The sequence below is a fragment of the Muscardinus avellanarius genome (genome assembly GCF_963383645.1).
Source record: "Muscardinus avellanarius genome assembly, chromosome: 10".
NCBI classification, from domain to species: Eukaryota; Metazoa; Chordata; class Mammalia; order Rodentia; family Gliridae; genus Muscardinus; species Muscardinus avellanarius.
The window spans coordinates 35580909-35596468 of NC_137796.1; the positions used below are offsets into that span (position 1 = coordinate 35580909).

General features: G+C 44.2%; 1 protein-coding gene and 1 pseudogene across 4 annotated transcripts in view; one reads left to right on the top strand and one right to left on the bottom strand.

Annotated features, from left to right (window-relative positions):
- Positions 1–15560, bottom strand: part of TENT4B (terminal nucleotidyltransferase 4B) — a gene marked incomplete at both ends in the record, with an annotated part of 87995 nt that overhangs the window by 41884 nt on the left and 30551 nt on the right. The gene's annotated exons all lie outside the window — the stretch shown is intronic.
- Positions 10637–11135, top strand: LOC308267865 (low molecular weight phosphotyrosine protein phosphatase-like; annotated as a pseudogene). Its single transcript has one exon. The product of its transcript is annotated as a low molecular weight phosphotyrosine protein phosphatase-like (transcript).

A 15560-nucleotide genomic window follows, 5' to 3' on the forward strand; every position in this document is an offset into this window, starting at 1 on the left:
ATTAAAAGGGATAGATGGGCCAGGCGTGGTGGCACACGCCTGTAATCCCTGCGCTTGGGAGGCGGAGACAGGAGGATCACGCAGGTTCGAAGCCAGCCGCGCACGCTGGCTTAGGAGACCCTGTTTCTAAATAAAAATATAAAATAGGTCTGGGAGTGTAGCCCAGAGGTAGAAGGGCTTCCTGGAACCCCAGTACCACCAAAAAAAAAAAAAAAAAAAAAAAAAAGATAGATGGTATAACTTGGAGGTAGAGTGCCCTGGAGTTCAATCTCCAGTAACAAAAAAAAAGAGAAAAAAGAAAAAAATTTGAACATAAAATGGGAAATTTTTAGCCAGACGTGGTGGTAGTACATAACTGAACTCGCAACTGCTCTGGAGACACAAATCAGCCTGGGCAGCTTAGTGAGACCTTGTCTCAAAATAGTAAGTAAAAAGGGCAAGGAATGTAGTTCAGTGGTCAATATGCCCTTGGGTTCAATCCCTAATATAACACCAAAAAATATTTTTTTTAATTTTTATATCAAAGGACACTACCAAGAACATATAACACACAAAATGGGAGAAAGTATTTGTGAATCGTCTATTTGATAAGAAAATTGAATCCAGAGCAATGAGCCAGCATGATAGCGCACACTTGTAATCCCAGTACTTGGGAGGCTGAAACAGGAGGATCGCGCAGGTTCAAAGCCAGCCTCATCTATTTATTTAGTGAGGCTCTCAGCAATTCAGTGAGACCCTATTTCCAAATAAAATATAAAATAGGCCTGGGAGTGTAGCCCGGAGGTAGAAAGACCCTAGGTACCAGAGGGTACCACATAAATAAATAAATAAATAAATCCAGAACAATGACCCCCCCCCAAAAAAATAACCTTCAATTCAATAACGGGCAAAGGACTTGAATAGTCATTTATCCAAAGAAGAGATGTGGGTAGCCACTAAGCACCTGAGAAGATTCTCAACAACGAAGCCAGCCATGTAATCCCAGTACCAGAAGGCTAAGGCAGAAGGATCACAAGTTCCAGACCAGTCTCAGCAATTTAGAGAGGTTCTCAAAATCTAAGCAGGACTGTATTTCCAAATAAAAACTAAAATAAAACTGGGAGTGTGGCTCAGAGGTAGAATGCCCCTAGGTCATTCACAGCACGCTCTCCCAAAAGAAAAAAGATCCTCAACAACATATAGTCATTAGAGAAATAAAAATCAAAACCACAGTCTGAGCTGGGTGCAGTGGCAAATGCCTGTTAATCCAGTACTAGGGAGGCTGAAACAGGAGGATTGCAGGTTTGAGGCCAGCCTCAGAAACTTGAGAGATCTTGTATCAAAAGTGTCAAGTGTTGGTGAAAATGGGGAGAAATTGGAATTCTCAAATTTTGCTAATGGGAATGTAAGATAATTCAGCCATGATAGAAAATAGTTTGGCAATTCCAAACTATTTTATCTCTCGATTTTAGAGAGTTCCACAGAGTTGGAATTAAAAATTAAAACACTTAGGCCGGGCGTGGTGGCGCACGCTTGTAATCCCCGCGCCTGGGAGGCTGAGACAGGAGGATCGCGCAGGTTCGAAGCCAGCCGCGCGCGCTGGCTTAGGAGACCCTGTTTCCAAATATAAAATGTAAAAAGAGGTCTGGGAGTGTAGCCCGGAGGTAGAAGGGCTTCCAGGAACCCCAGTACCAAAAACAAAAAACAAAAAACAAACAAAAAAAAAATTAAAACACTTATAGCTGGGCAAAGCAATGAACGCCTGTCACTCCTAGCTACTCGGAAGTCTGAAGCATGAGGATCTTGAGTCAAGATGCCATCACGACTCACTAGCCGATTTCTCTCTCATTCTAAGACCACAACTGGTACTGTAATTTTGCTTGCTTTTAAATTTTCAACTAAAATAATCATTATTTCCCTTTAGAAGTAATGCATAAAGCTGGGTATGAGGGAACAAGCCTTTAGTCCCCACTACTTGGGAGGCTAAGACTAGAGGACTGTGGGTTCAAGGACGGCCTCAGCAACTAGCAAGACTCTCGGCAGCCGGCCCAGTACTGGGAGGCGGAGACAGGAGGGCCGAGGCTCATGGCCAGCCTCAGCTACGTACCGAGGCCCTCCGCATCTCAGTGAGGCCATTTCAAAATAGAGGATAAAGCATAGGGCTCGGGGTATAGCTCGGAGGTAGAATGCCCCTGGATTCAATCCCTAGTACCACAAAAAAGGGAAATTAACAGTACAACTAACTCATTCATACATATCTCAACACACTGCACATACACCAACAAACTCACAATGCAAAAATCAACCACTAGAGCAAAACACAAGTAAGTGATCTATATGGAAGTAGGACCCCCAAAAAACTTCAGTGTTATATTGCCCTCATTCAGTGTTGACCCTCAGTCTTTCTGGAAACATAAGAAACTTAGCAATCATATTGAGCAAGACAGATGAAGATACTAACTTTATTTACAATAAACAACAACAAAAAAGAAATTTAAATGTCCAATAGCAGGTAAATGCTTAAGAAAAGCATGGTGCCGGGCGTGGTGGCGCACGCTTGTAATCCCAGCATTCGGGAGGCTGAGACTGGAGGATCACGTTTCACGTACAGCCTCAGCTAAACTTAGTGAGGCCCTCTGCAACTCAGTGAGACCCGGTTTCAAAATAAAGAATAAAAAATAGGGCAGGGGGTGTGGCTCGGAGGTCAAAGCCTCTGGGTTCCATCCCCAGACCCGCAAAAAAAAAAAAAAAAAAAAAAAAAAGAAAAGAAAAAAGAAAGAAAAGCATGGCATATTCCAGAGAGGAAAGTACATTCATGCACACACAAACAGAGATGGATGTGTAACTATAGAAATACACAGGAAATATCACACAAAGTATAAAATAAGGGAAACGCTAATGACTTTCGTATCCTGGTGAAAATTCTCTCTCCTTTCCTCCCCTCCCATCAATAGGTTTACGGTACAAGATATTAGAGTATTCCTCGAGCCAGGCGCGGTGGCGCACGCCTGTCATCCCAGAATCACGGTTCGCGGACAGCCTCAGCTGCTCAGTGAGGCCCTCTGCAACTCAGTGAGACCCCGTTTCAAAGTAAAGAATAAAAAATAGGGCTGGTGGTGGAGTTTGGAGGTCGAATGCCTCTGGGTTCCATCCCCAAGCCCCCCAAAAAATTAATAAATAAAATAAAATAAAGTAGTATTTCTCCTAACATGTGTGTTAGTTACTGAGGATTGAATCCATGGGCATTCAACCTCTAAGCTACATCTCCCAGCCCTTTTTATTTTTTGTTTTGAAACAGGGTCTAAGTTGCTGAGGCTGGCCTCAAACCTGCAATCCTCTTGTCTCAGCCTTCTAAATACTCCAATTACAGGTGAGTAACACTCCGGCCAGCCCACCTAACATCTTTTAAATTACTTTTTAAATGAATCTTTTATAAATGCTAAGAGCTAAGTACTTAATGCTTTATAGTGAAGAGGTTTCTTTGAAATAGCATTTTTGGTGTCATTTTATAGTCAAGTCGAATAACTTTTTATGTTATTTACAGTCGACTTGAGCAAATATACAAGAAAAAATTGATACCTACAATCTAAAATTTCTAACACAAATGAAAGGCTATCACCAAAAAAATGCAAAACACATCAGATTAAGTTTGTCTCTTAAGGTTTGTAGATATTTTGACCCAATTATTCTAATTACTATAATCTATCAGTCATCGTCACATTGCTAATTCAGCATTTTTTATAAATATTTCCAAGTAAGCACCCAGTACAATAACATTTGGCCTACAGACATTACGGTCTATACGGCCTACTCCCAAATCCTCATATTGAGGACAATTAAGAGAAAAATTAAGCCAGGTATGGTGGTGCATGCCTGTAATCCCAGTACTTGAGAGGCTGGGAAGAGGCTCCAGGTTCAAGGCCAGGCTCAGCAATTTATTGAGACTGTTTCAAAATTAAAGGATTAGAAATGAGGTTCAGTGTAAAAGTAACTCTGGGTTCAATCCCAAAAGAATTTTTTTGTGGGGGTCTGGGGATGGACCCATGGGCATTTGACCTCTGAGCTACACTCCCTGGCCTATTTTTTAATTCTTTATTTTGAAACCGGGTCTCACTGAGTTGCAGAGGGCCTAAGTAGCTGAGGCTGTCCACGAACTGCAATCCTCCGGTCTCAGCCTCCTGAATGCTGGGATTACAAACACGTGCCACCTCGCCTGGCCCAAAAGAATTTTTAAAAAACATATCCAAGTACTTGGAAGGCTGAGTCAAGAGGATCAGAGGTTCATGGCCAGCCTCAGCTACTTAAGCCCTCCACAACTTAGTAAGACCATGTTTTAAAATAAAGAATAAAAAAAAAAAAAAAAAAAAAAAAGGCCGGGCATGGTGGCGCAAGCTTGTAATCTCCGCACTTGCAAGGCGGAGACAGGAGGATCTCTGCAGGTTCGAAGCCAGCCGCACTGGCTTAAGAAACCCTGTTTCCAAAAATAAAAAAATAGGTCTGGGAGTGGGAGGTAGAAGGGCTTCCAGGAACCCCAATACCACCAAAAAAAAAAAAAAAGAGGGGGGCTGGGTATGTAGCTCAGAGAAGAATGTCTCTGGGTTCAATCCCCAGTTCCACAAAAGAAAAGAGAGAAAAAAATAGTGTGTGTGTGTGTGTGTGTGTGTGTGTGTGAGAGAGAGAGAGAGAGAGAGAGAGAGAGAGAGAGAGAGAGAGAGTGTGTGTGTGTGAGTGTTAGTTCTGCTACTTTGTGGGGGTTTTTTTGTTTTTTTGGGGTTTTTTTTTTTTTTTGGAAATTTTTGGAGGGTGTGATACTGGAGATTGAGGCCCCAGGGCATTCTACCTTTGAGATACATCCCCAGCTCTATTTTATTTTTATTTTGAAACAGGGTCTTGCTAGGCTGATTAAGAATCTCACTACTTGCTAAGGCTGTCCTCGAACCTATTATCCTCCAGTCTCATCTTCTCAAGTACTAGGATTACAAGCATGTGCCACCACTTCTGGTTTTCTGTTTTGTTTTGTTTTTTGATACTGGGAATTGAACCCAGGGGCATTCTACCTCCAAGCCACACTCCCAGGCCCATCTTTTTATTTTTACTTTTATTTTAAAACAGGATCTCCCTAGGTTGATGAGAGTCTCACTGCTAAAGCTGTCGTCTTACATGCAATCTCCCCATTTCAGTCTCCCAATTACAGCCTCAGCAACTTAGCAAGACCCTGTTTCAAAATAAAAATTAAAAAGGCCTGGGGGTGTAGCTCAGAGATAGAATACCCTTGGGTTCAATCCCCAGTACCAAAAACAAAAACAAACAAAAAACCCCAGATATCTACACAGTATTTATATTACTTCTGCATAAAAAAAAGTTTCCAAAATATATTATGTGGGAAAAGCAAATGAAAACCCAAACATCATATGAAAGACTTATAATACACATCTTTGGTCAATCTACTGACAAGTCGGGTCCCTCCCCACATCCCCACGGGAGGTGGACCCTGGAGGAGAAGAGTCGGTTTTGCAGGCAGCATCACGAGAGCGTCGTTCCCATGCTTAGTCCCACCCACCCCCGAGACCTCTTCCTTAAAGGAAAGGGTTTTTCCACTCTGGCCTCGGATGGTCCCGCTGGTCAACTGGGAACAACCCCTTTGCTAACCACACCCTGGAGGAGTATCCCATTAAAAGCTGGTACCACACATTCTGATCTCCTCTGGTGTCTTTACGCCACCTCTCCACACAAAACCTAACATCTACCTGATACAAAAACAGCCCTGAAACCTAGAAACAATTACTACCTGCCAGGAAAAGGTTAGGACTAAAACTGGTGGTTGCATGAGATTTCTACCCTTCTTATGTATTACATTTTTACAACATTAATGCCTTGCTTTTATTTATTTTTAATATATTTTTATTAGTGCATTGTAGTCAAACATCACAATAGAATACATGACTTGTGAGGGTATACAAGCACACATCATCCAATTAGCCCCTATCCCCTCCCTGCGTCATTCCCTCCCCTTCCCTCGATCCCATGTTTGATTTGGTGCTTAAAATTGATTGATTTGTTTACGTATATCCTGCGTTTTAAAGAGATTCCATCTTCCCCCATCCTATTCCCTCTGACTGGTCACCTTAATTGCTCTTCCATGGGGCCCTTTCTTCAACTAGATCTCCTCCTATTACCCATTTCTTCCTAGTTTTTGCATATTAGGGAAAGCACCTGAATTTCTATTTTCTGTATGTTTCTCTATGTATGCCACATTACAAGTTTCGATCCCGCTCCTGAAGGCCCTGACGCATGCCTGGCGCCCCGGCAGACTCTGATCCCGGCCTCGCTGACCCTGGCTCCAGCCTCACCCCTCAGCAGGCTCTAATCCCGGCCTCAGAGGCTCCAGCACCGGCCTTGCCTCACAACAGGCTCCAATCCTGGCCTTGCTGGTCCAGTTACCATCCTAACCCCTCACCAGGCTCCAGTCCCGCCCTTGGAGGTCCCAGCACTGGCCTTGCCTCACGGCAGGCTTTGAACCCAACCTCAATGGCCCCAGCACCGGCCTAACTCCTCGGCAGACTCCGATTCCAGTCTCGGAGGCCCCCACACTGGCCTTGCCTCATGGCAGGCTCTGATCCCGGTCTCACTGGCCCCGGCACTGGCCTCACCCCTCGGCAGGCTCCGATCCTTGCCTTGGAGGCCCCAGCACTGGCCTTGCCTCACGGCAGGCTCCGATCCCCGCCTTGCTGGCCCTGACACCGGCCTCACCCCTCGGCAGGCTCTGATCCCGGCCTCGCTGGCTCCGGTAACAGCCTAACCCCTCAGCAGGCTCCGATCCCGGCCTCGGAGGCCTCAGCACCGGCTTTGCCTCATGGCAGGTTCCAATTCCAGCCTTGCTGGCCCTGGCCTCACCCCTCGGCAAGTTCCAATCACAGCCACAGAGGCCCTAGAACTGGCCTTGCCTCACAGCAGGCTCCAGTCCTGGTCTCACTAGCCCCAGCACCAGCCTAACCCCTCGGAAGGCTCCGATCCTGGACTCGGAGGCCCCAGCACTGCCCTTACCTCACAGCAGGCTCCGATTCCGGCCTTGCTGACCCCGACACCAGCCTCACCCCTCGGCAGGCTCTGATCCCAGCCTCAGAGACCCCAGGACTGGCCTTGCCTCATGGCAGGCTCCAGTCCAGGTCTCGCTGGCTCCAGTAACAGCCTAACCCCTCAGCAGGCTCCGATTCTGGCCTCAGAGGCCCCAGCACCGGCTTTGCCTCACGGCAGGTTCCAATCCCGGCCTTGCTGGCCCTGGCACCAGCCTCACCACTCGGCAAGCTCCAATCCTGGCCTCGGAGGCCCTAGCACCGGCCTTGCCTCATGGCAGGCTCCAATCCCAGCCACGCTAGCCCTGGCTCCGAACTCACCCCTCAGCAGGCTCTGATCCCGGCCTTGCTGGCCCCGGTACCAGCCTTACCCATTAGCAGGCTCCAATCCCGGCCTCGGAGGCCCCAGCCCCGGCCTTGCCTCACGGCAGGCTCCAGTCCAGGCAAGGCCAGGCCTGGCTCCGGCCTCACCCCTCGGCAGGCTCCAATCCCAGCCTCGGAGGCACCAGCACCAGCTTTGCCTCACGGTACACCCCGACTCTGGTCTCACTGGCCCTGGCACCGGCCTCACCCGTCAAGAGGCTCCGATCCCGGGCTCAGAGGTCCCAGCTCCGGCCTTGCCTCACAGCAGGCTCCGATTCCGGCCTCGGAGGCCCTAGTACCAGCCTTGCCTCACAGTAGGCCCCGATCCCAGCCTCACAGTAGGCCCCGGCACCGGCCTCACCCCTTGGCAGGCTCTGATCTGAGACTCAGAGAATGCTTACTTTCATAAACTTTAAGAAAAATCTCCAGACCATAAATTGCAAGTAATTTATCTAAAATTCCACTAAGGGAATTCAAATCCATGAATGTGAGTAGTATGAGTCATTACCGATAAAGGGAATTCAAGGCACACTATCTTCACATTTAAATACACAAAAAACAAGCTGGGCGTGGTGGCACACACTTGTAATCCCTGCGCTTGGGAGGCAGAGACAGGAGGATCACGCTGGTTCAAAGCCAGCCTCACTGGTTTAAGAGACCCTGTTTCTAAAAATATATATATATAATAGGTCTGAGAGTGTAGCCCGGAGGTAGAAGGGTTTCCCAGGACCCCAGTACCACCAAAAAATAAATAAAATAAAATACACAAAAAACATCTCCTCTGTACCTCTCCACCAATAATAAATACTGTCTTGCTTAAAAACAAACCCAGCTGGGCATGGTGGTCCATGCATGTAATCCCAGCATCAAGAGGCTGAGACAAGAGGATCACGGTTCAAGGCCAGCCTCGGCTACTTAGTAAGGACCTCTGCAACCCAGTGAGACTGTTTTAAAATAAAGAATAAAAAATAGGGCTAGGGGTGTAGCTCAGAGGTAGAATGCCCCTGGGTTCCATCCCTAGTACCGCAAAAAGAAAAAAGAAAGGAAAAAAAAAAAAAAACCAGCCCCCAAAACCCAGCATTTCTATTTAAAAAAAAAAATTATATATACTCTCAGGGGCCTTCTACCTCCAAGCTACACACCAGCCCTCTCTCACTCTCTCTCTCTAAGTTGCTGAGAGCCTCACTAAGTAGCTGAGGCTAGCTTTGAACCTGTGCAATCCTCCTGTCTCAGCTTCTCAAGTGTGGGGATTACAGGCATGTGCCACCACACCCGGCCCCTATTTCTTATTCTTTATTTTGAAATTGGATCTCACTAAGTTGCGGAGGGCCTCACATAGTAACTGAGGCTGGTCATGACACCGGATTCTCCTGTCTCGGCCTCCCAAGTACCAGGATTACAAGCATATACCACCATGCTTGGCTCTTAATAAACATTCTTACTCTTTTTTTTTTTTTTTTTTTTGGTGGTACTGGGGTTCCTGGAAGCCCTTCAACCTCTGGGCTACACTCCCAGACCTATTTTATATTTTTATTTGGAAACAGGGTCTCCTAAGCCAGCGCGCACGGCTGGCTTCGAACCTGCGCGATCCTCCTGTCTCTGCCTCCCAAGCACGGGGATTACAAGCATGCGCCACCACTCCCGGCAAACATTCTTACTCTTAATCCAGAAAACAATAGTGTTATAAGTCCTGTGCCAAACTTCACTTCATTAAAATAAGATCTGCTGCCCACGTAACTATTCTAAAGGTATTTTTTCCCACTTGGTTTGGTTTTAATCAAAACAGAAAAGTAACTGGGGAAACAAAACTACTTCATCTCAAGCATCATCATAAAGGACTCCAGCATCTCATCTCCCCTCTCCCCCAAAAGATTCCCCTCTGTAAATGGGGTCTGAGCTACGGGAGCTCCCATGGGTTCCTGATATGAGTCAAGCTTAGACACACAAACTTAAATACATCCTCTGAGAAGCAGTTCACAACCTGTTTCAGCTGGGCGTGGTGGCACGCGCTTGTAATCCCAGCATTTGGGAGGCTGAGACTGGAGGATCGAGGATCGCAGTTCATGGACAGTCTTCGTGGACAGCCTCAGCTAATTAGTGAGGCCCTCTGCAACTTAGTGAGACCCTGTTTCAAAATAAAGAATAAAGAATAGGGCAAGGGGTGTGGTTCAGAGGTAGAATGCCCCTGGGATTCCATCCCCAGATCCGCAAAATGAAAAGAAAAAAAAAAAAAAACACAATCTGTTTCACATGGTTATTTTTATAATTGTTGGTGTTTGGTACTGGGGATTGAAGCCAAGCACATTCTACCTCTGAACTAATACCTGCAGTCCTATTTATTATTATTTTTTTACTTTTGAAGAAGCCAGGCATGGTGGCACACGCTTATAACCCCAGTACTTGGGAGGCTGAGAAAGGAAGACAACATGTTGAGGCCAAGCCTCAGCAACATTAGCAAGACCCTGTTTCCAAATTAAAAAAATAAAATCAGTCTGGGATTATAGCTTGGAGGTAGAACACCTGAGTTCAATCCCCAGTATCACAAAAAATAAATTAGTAAATTTTAAGCCGGGTGTGCTGGTGCATTACTGTAATCCAAGTACTAGGTCAATGAGACTGGAGGATAGCAGGTTCACAGCCAACCGCAGCAAGTTAAGGAGACCCTGTTTCAAAATAAAAAAAATAGGGCATAGAGCTGGGCGTGGTGGCACACACTTGTAATCCCAGCACTTGGGAGGCTGAGACAGGAGGATCGCTCAGGTTCGAAGTCAGCCTCAGCTACTTAGGAGGTTCTCAGGAACTTAATGAGACCCTGTTTCCAAATAAAATATAAATAGGTCTGGGAGTGTAGCCCGGGGGTTAGAAAGCCCCTGGGTTCCATCCCCAGTATCACACACACACACACACACACACACACACACACACACACACACACAAAAGAAGGGCATAGAGATAGGGGTGTAGCTAAGAGGTAGATTGTCCCTAGGTTTAATCCCTAGTACCAAAAAAAAAAAAAAAGGTATAGGGTGTAGTGAAGAGGTAGAATGTCCCTGGGTTCAATCTCCAGTACCACCACCAAAAAAAAAAAAAAAAAAATATATATATATATATATATATATGTATATGTATATGTATATGTATGTATATCAATAACTAAGCAGTGCACATGCACTGCATTGGGACATAGTCGTGCCTTAGCTGGTGCAAGTGTATGCTTGAAGATGACCAAGTGGGTTCCCAAATCTGTGCTGTTTGTGTGTCGGGGTAACATTTGCCAGCCACCCACTGCAGAAGCAGTTTTCAGAATACTTGTAACAGATAGAATGTTTCAGTAATAAAGGACGGACAATGTAGCCATGTCCACATATGAAGCAGGGAAAAGCCCTGACTATGGAACTATGGAAGGCTGAGCTGAGTGAAGAAGCATGGCATCCCCATGAGTCACGCTGCCTGTCAGGCTGGCCAAAAGACTTTGCCCCATGTAACTATATACTGTGTATGGATGAAAGCAATCTCCAGGATTTGAAAAGAAAAGGCAAATCAAGTTAAAAACCACAAACCAAAAGCTGAACCTCTTGGAAGCTATGATCCACAAAAACAGCTCCTAACTGAAGATCCCATTATGGAACCAGCACTGGCTTTGAGCTGGGGCAGCAGTGTGTCAGGTGCTGCAGAGCCTTCCTGGAGAAGGCCACGAGGGCTGGCCATGCCCTGCCATGAGCCAGGACACTCGCCCCCATCTGGGCTTTTCTTTTCCCAGCCTGTTCTTCAGTGTGATGATGTTCTTTTCGCCTCATCCATACCTGTACCTTCAGCTGACCCTGTTTACCTTAAAGATAATCATAGGTAGAATCAGTTGTATTTGCAGAATGAATGAAAATGCTTAATTCAGAAAGTTATGGGGACAGTAAAGATTCTTAAAGATTAGTGGAACCTCCTGGTTTCCCTAATAACAAAATAGCAGAATAAGCAAATACAGAACAAAATAGAGCAATGAAAAAAAACTGGAAGGCCTGGCTCAGGATGAGCCCGGTGAGACCTGGATGGTGGATGATGCACCTCCCCTGTGCACCCTGCCCAGGCCTCTCAGAAGTAACGACAGCAATCCACACCAGCTCTCCACCCATGTCAGAAGGGTTTTAGCTCACACACACTTATAATACACACTCATATCAACAAGACTGTCAAAAGACTGGGTGAACTGATCTTTAGCACCTTTAATAATTTGCTGGGTTTTGTCTAGTTCATTTCATGAGGAGGCCAGCATATTTTGTCACAGCTGAGCTACTTTGCCTCTTAAAAAAAAATGTAATTCTGTCTCGAGAGAAAGACACTGATTTTTTTGGTGGCAGTGGGGATTGAACCCATAGGCATTCTACCTGAGCTAAACCCTCAGCCTAATCTTATTTGGAAATAGGATCTAAGTTGCAGAGGGCCTCACTAATTTGTGGAGGCTAGCTTCAAACCTGTGATCCTCCTGTCTCAGCCTCCAAGTCCTAGGATTACAAGTGTGAGTCACCATACCTTGCCAGAGCACACTTGAATACCACGCCTTCTATGTTAGTTGAAGAGTGTCTTATTTATACTAACCAAAATGTCAAATGCAAATCGGCTTAGGTGTGAAAGAAGTTTAGGAAGGCTTACAGGTATGTGCCAAAATGCCCGGCCTCACATGTGGTTTTAATTGATATCACAAACTTAAGCTGACAGAACCACACTCTGGTGGTACACTAGGACCCATTAGAGACCCAGCTTCAAGAAAGACAGCTGTAGAACATGCTAATAAAGTCATTTAACTTCTCCGAGGCTAATCTTTTTGTGCTAGAAAACAAAGAATGTTCTCTCAGTGAGCTAGCTATATACATCACAAAACATCAACAACAACAACAACAACAACAACAATAATAATAATAATAATAATAATAATAATAATAATAATAATAGATTGGCATCTTCTGACTTCTGGAGATCCTTTGATCTCAAACCCCATGATAATTGTACCTTATGGCTACAAATCAGTTGAGTTTGAATAAGCACAGTGGCCTATGTCTTCTGCAAGTATCAGATTCATTATAGACATATAATTTTGTTACTTAACATAAAAATCCTCCACTTTGTGTGTGTGTAGGGGGGGGGGTTTACTGGGAATTGAACCCAAAGGCATTCTACCTCTAAGCAACACCTCCAGCCCTATTTTTACTCTTTCTTTCGAAACAGAGTTTCACTAAATTGCAGAGGCCCTTACTAAGTAGATGCGACTCTTCATGAACCTGCAATCCTCCTGTCTCAGCCTCCCAAGTACTCGATTACAAGTGTGTGCCACCACACCTATTTTTTATTTTATACATATATAGTTTTCTTTTCCTTTTTACTTTTTGGTGGTACTTAAGATTTAAGGGGTATTCTACCTCCAAGCTACACCCCAGGTCTTGATAAAACTGCTGAGGCTGTCCTCAAACCTGCAATCCTTCTATCTCAGCCTCCCAAATACTGAATTACAGGTGTGCACTAACACACCCAACATAAAGTAAAAAAAATGTTTATTTTTATTGTACTAGGAATTGAAGCCAGGGACATTCTACCTCTGAGTTACACTCCCAGCCCGATTTTATTCTTTATTTTGAAACATGGTCTTCATTAAGTTACGGAATGCCTCACTAAATTGCTAAGGCTATCCTCAAACCTGCAATCCTCCTGCCTCATTCTCCCAAGTACTGGGATTACAAGCATACACCAACATACATGGCTCTAAGGCAAAACCTTTAGATATCTTATTAAATCCTTTTTTGGTCAATACCATTCTGATTTTTTGAAATTTTTTGATTTTTAAAAATGATGATAAATTATGTATAACAAAATTTATGATTTTAACCTTTTTGTTTTGTTTTTGGTGGTACTAGGAATTAAATCTAGGGGCATTCTACCTCTACAATATATCTCCACCTCTACTTTAGTTTTTGTTTTTTTTGTTTTGTTTTTGTTGTTTGGTACTGGGATGGAACCCAGGGGCATTCTACCTCCAAGCTACACTCCCAGCCCTACTTTTTATTCTTTATTTTGAAACAAGGTCTCACTGAGTTGCAAAGGCTCACTAAGTAGCTGAGGCTATCCTCAAACCACGATCCTCCTCCCTCGCCTCCCGAATGCTGAGATTACAAGCATACCACCACGCTTGGCTTAGTTTTTATTTGGAAAAGTAAATTGCTGAGCCTTGCTTCAAACCTACAATCCTCCTATTTCAGCCTCCCAAGTACTGGGATTACAGGCCAGTCATTTCAATCATCTTTAAGTATATGATTCTACGACATTAAGTACATTCATCTTGGTGTTCACCTATTACCAGTATCTCCAGAACTTTTTAATCTTTTTCACTAAGCATAGTAATTTCAAAGTTCATCCATGTTGTAGCATGTGCCAGAATGTCCTTCCTTTTTAGGGCTGAATAATATACTACTGTGTGAATGTAATATTTTGGTCGCTGGTTCATCCATGAATGGACAGTTAGAATGCTTCATTCTTGATTGAACAGTCTGCTACTTTGAAGTCACATACAACAAAGCAGAGAAAACCTTCTATCATCAGTATTTCTTTTAAGAAATAATACAGACTATATTCTCAGCCATAAAACACATCTCAATAAATTTTTTTTATTAAATTAACACGATAGAATTAAACTTTCAGATGTCAGTAACAGAAAGACAACTGGAAAATTTCAAAATACTTTTTTTTTTCCCCTTGCAGTCCTGGGGATTGAACCTAGGGGCATTCTACCTCCAGGATAGACTCTCAGTTCTATTTTTAATTCTTTATTTTGGAACAGGGTCTCACTAATTTGCAGAGGGCCTCACTAAGTAGCTGAGGCTGGCCATGAACCTGCGATCTTCCTCTCTCAGCCTCCCAAGCAATGGGATTACAAGCTTGTGCCTCCATGCCTTGCTCCAAAATATTTTCTGGAAGATTAAACAATATACTTCTAAATAGCAGGTGGGCCAGGTGCCATGGCACACATGTGTAATTCCAGTACTTGGGAGGCTGAGACAAAAGGATGTCAGGTTCAAGAACAACCTCAGCAAGTAGTGGGACTCGCAGCAACCTAGCAAGAAGACCCTGCTTCAAAATAAAAATAAAATAGGGCCAGGCATGGTGGCGCATGCTTGTAATCCCCATGCTTGGGAGGCAGAGACAGGAGGATCATGCAGGTTCGAAGCCAGCCGCGCTGGCTTAAGAGACCCTGTTTTCAAATTTTAAAAAAGTATAAAAATAGGTCTGGAAGTGTAGCCCGGAGGTAGAAGGGTTTCCAGGAACCCCAGTACCACCAAAAAAAAATAAAAAATTAAAATTAAAAAATAATAATAATAAAATAGGGCTGGAGGTACAGCTGAGAGGTAGAATGTCTCTGAGTTCAATCCCCAGTACCATACAATAATAATAATAATTAATAATAATAATAATAATAATAATAATGCAACTGAATCAAAGTAATTTCAAGAGATAATTCTAGCTAAATGAAAATAAAAATACAACTTACCAAAATTCCTGAGATACTAAGAAAGTAGGACTTAAAGATAAATTTATAGTACTGAATGCAAATATAAGAAGAGCCAGGCATGATGGTGCACGCCTGTAATCTCAATATTTAGGGGGCCGAGACAGGAAGATTGTAGGTTCCAGTAGAGCCTTCACAATGTAGCAAGACTCTCAAAAACCTAGCAAGACCCTGTTTCAAAAGTAAAAAGGGTTAGGGGTATAAATCAGAAGTTGGATGTAGATCAGGGGTAGAATGCCCTGAGTTCAATCCCCGGGGTGGAGAGGGAAGAAGACCAACAATCTAAGTTTACATTTTAGGAAAACAGGAAAAAAAAAGTAAATTAAATCCAAAGTAAGCATAAGAAAATAAAATCAGAGCAGAAATCAATAAAATTGAAGGACTTCCGGGAAGATGGCGACCGAAAAAAGTGGGGCTTAAGCGCCCCGCTAACAACCAATCTCCATTACCACAAAATCAGCGCCTTTCATAGCCAGAAAACACCATCACCAGAGAAACAAAAAAATCACCAGGCTCCAGAGAGAAAGCGGACTGAGAACAGAGCTCAGAGCCACAGAGGAGATACACCGGCCTCACGCCCGAGGACGCAGCAGCAGCAC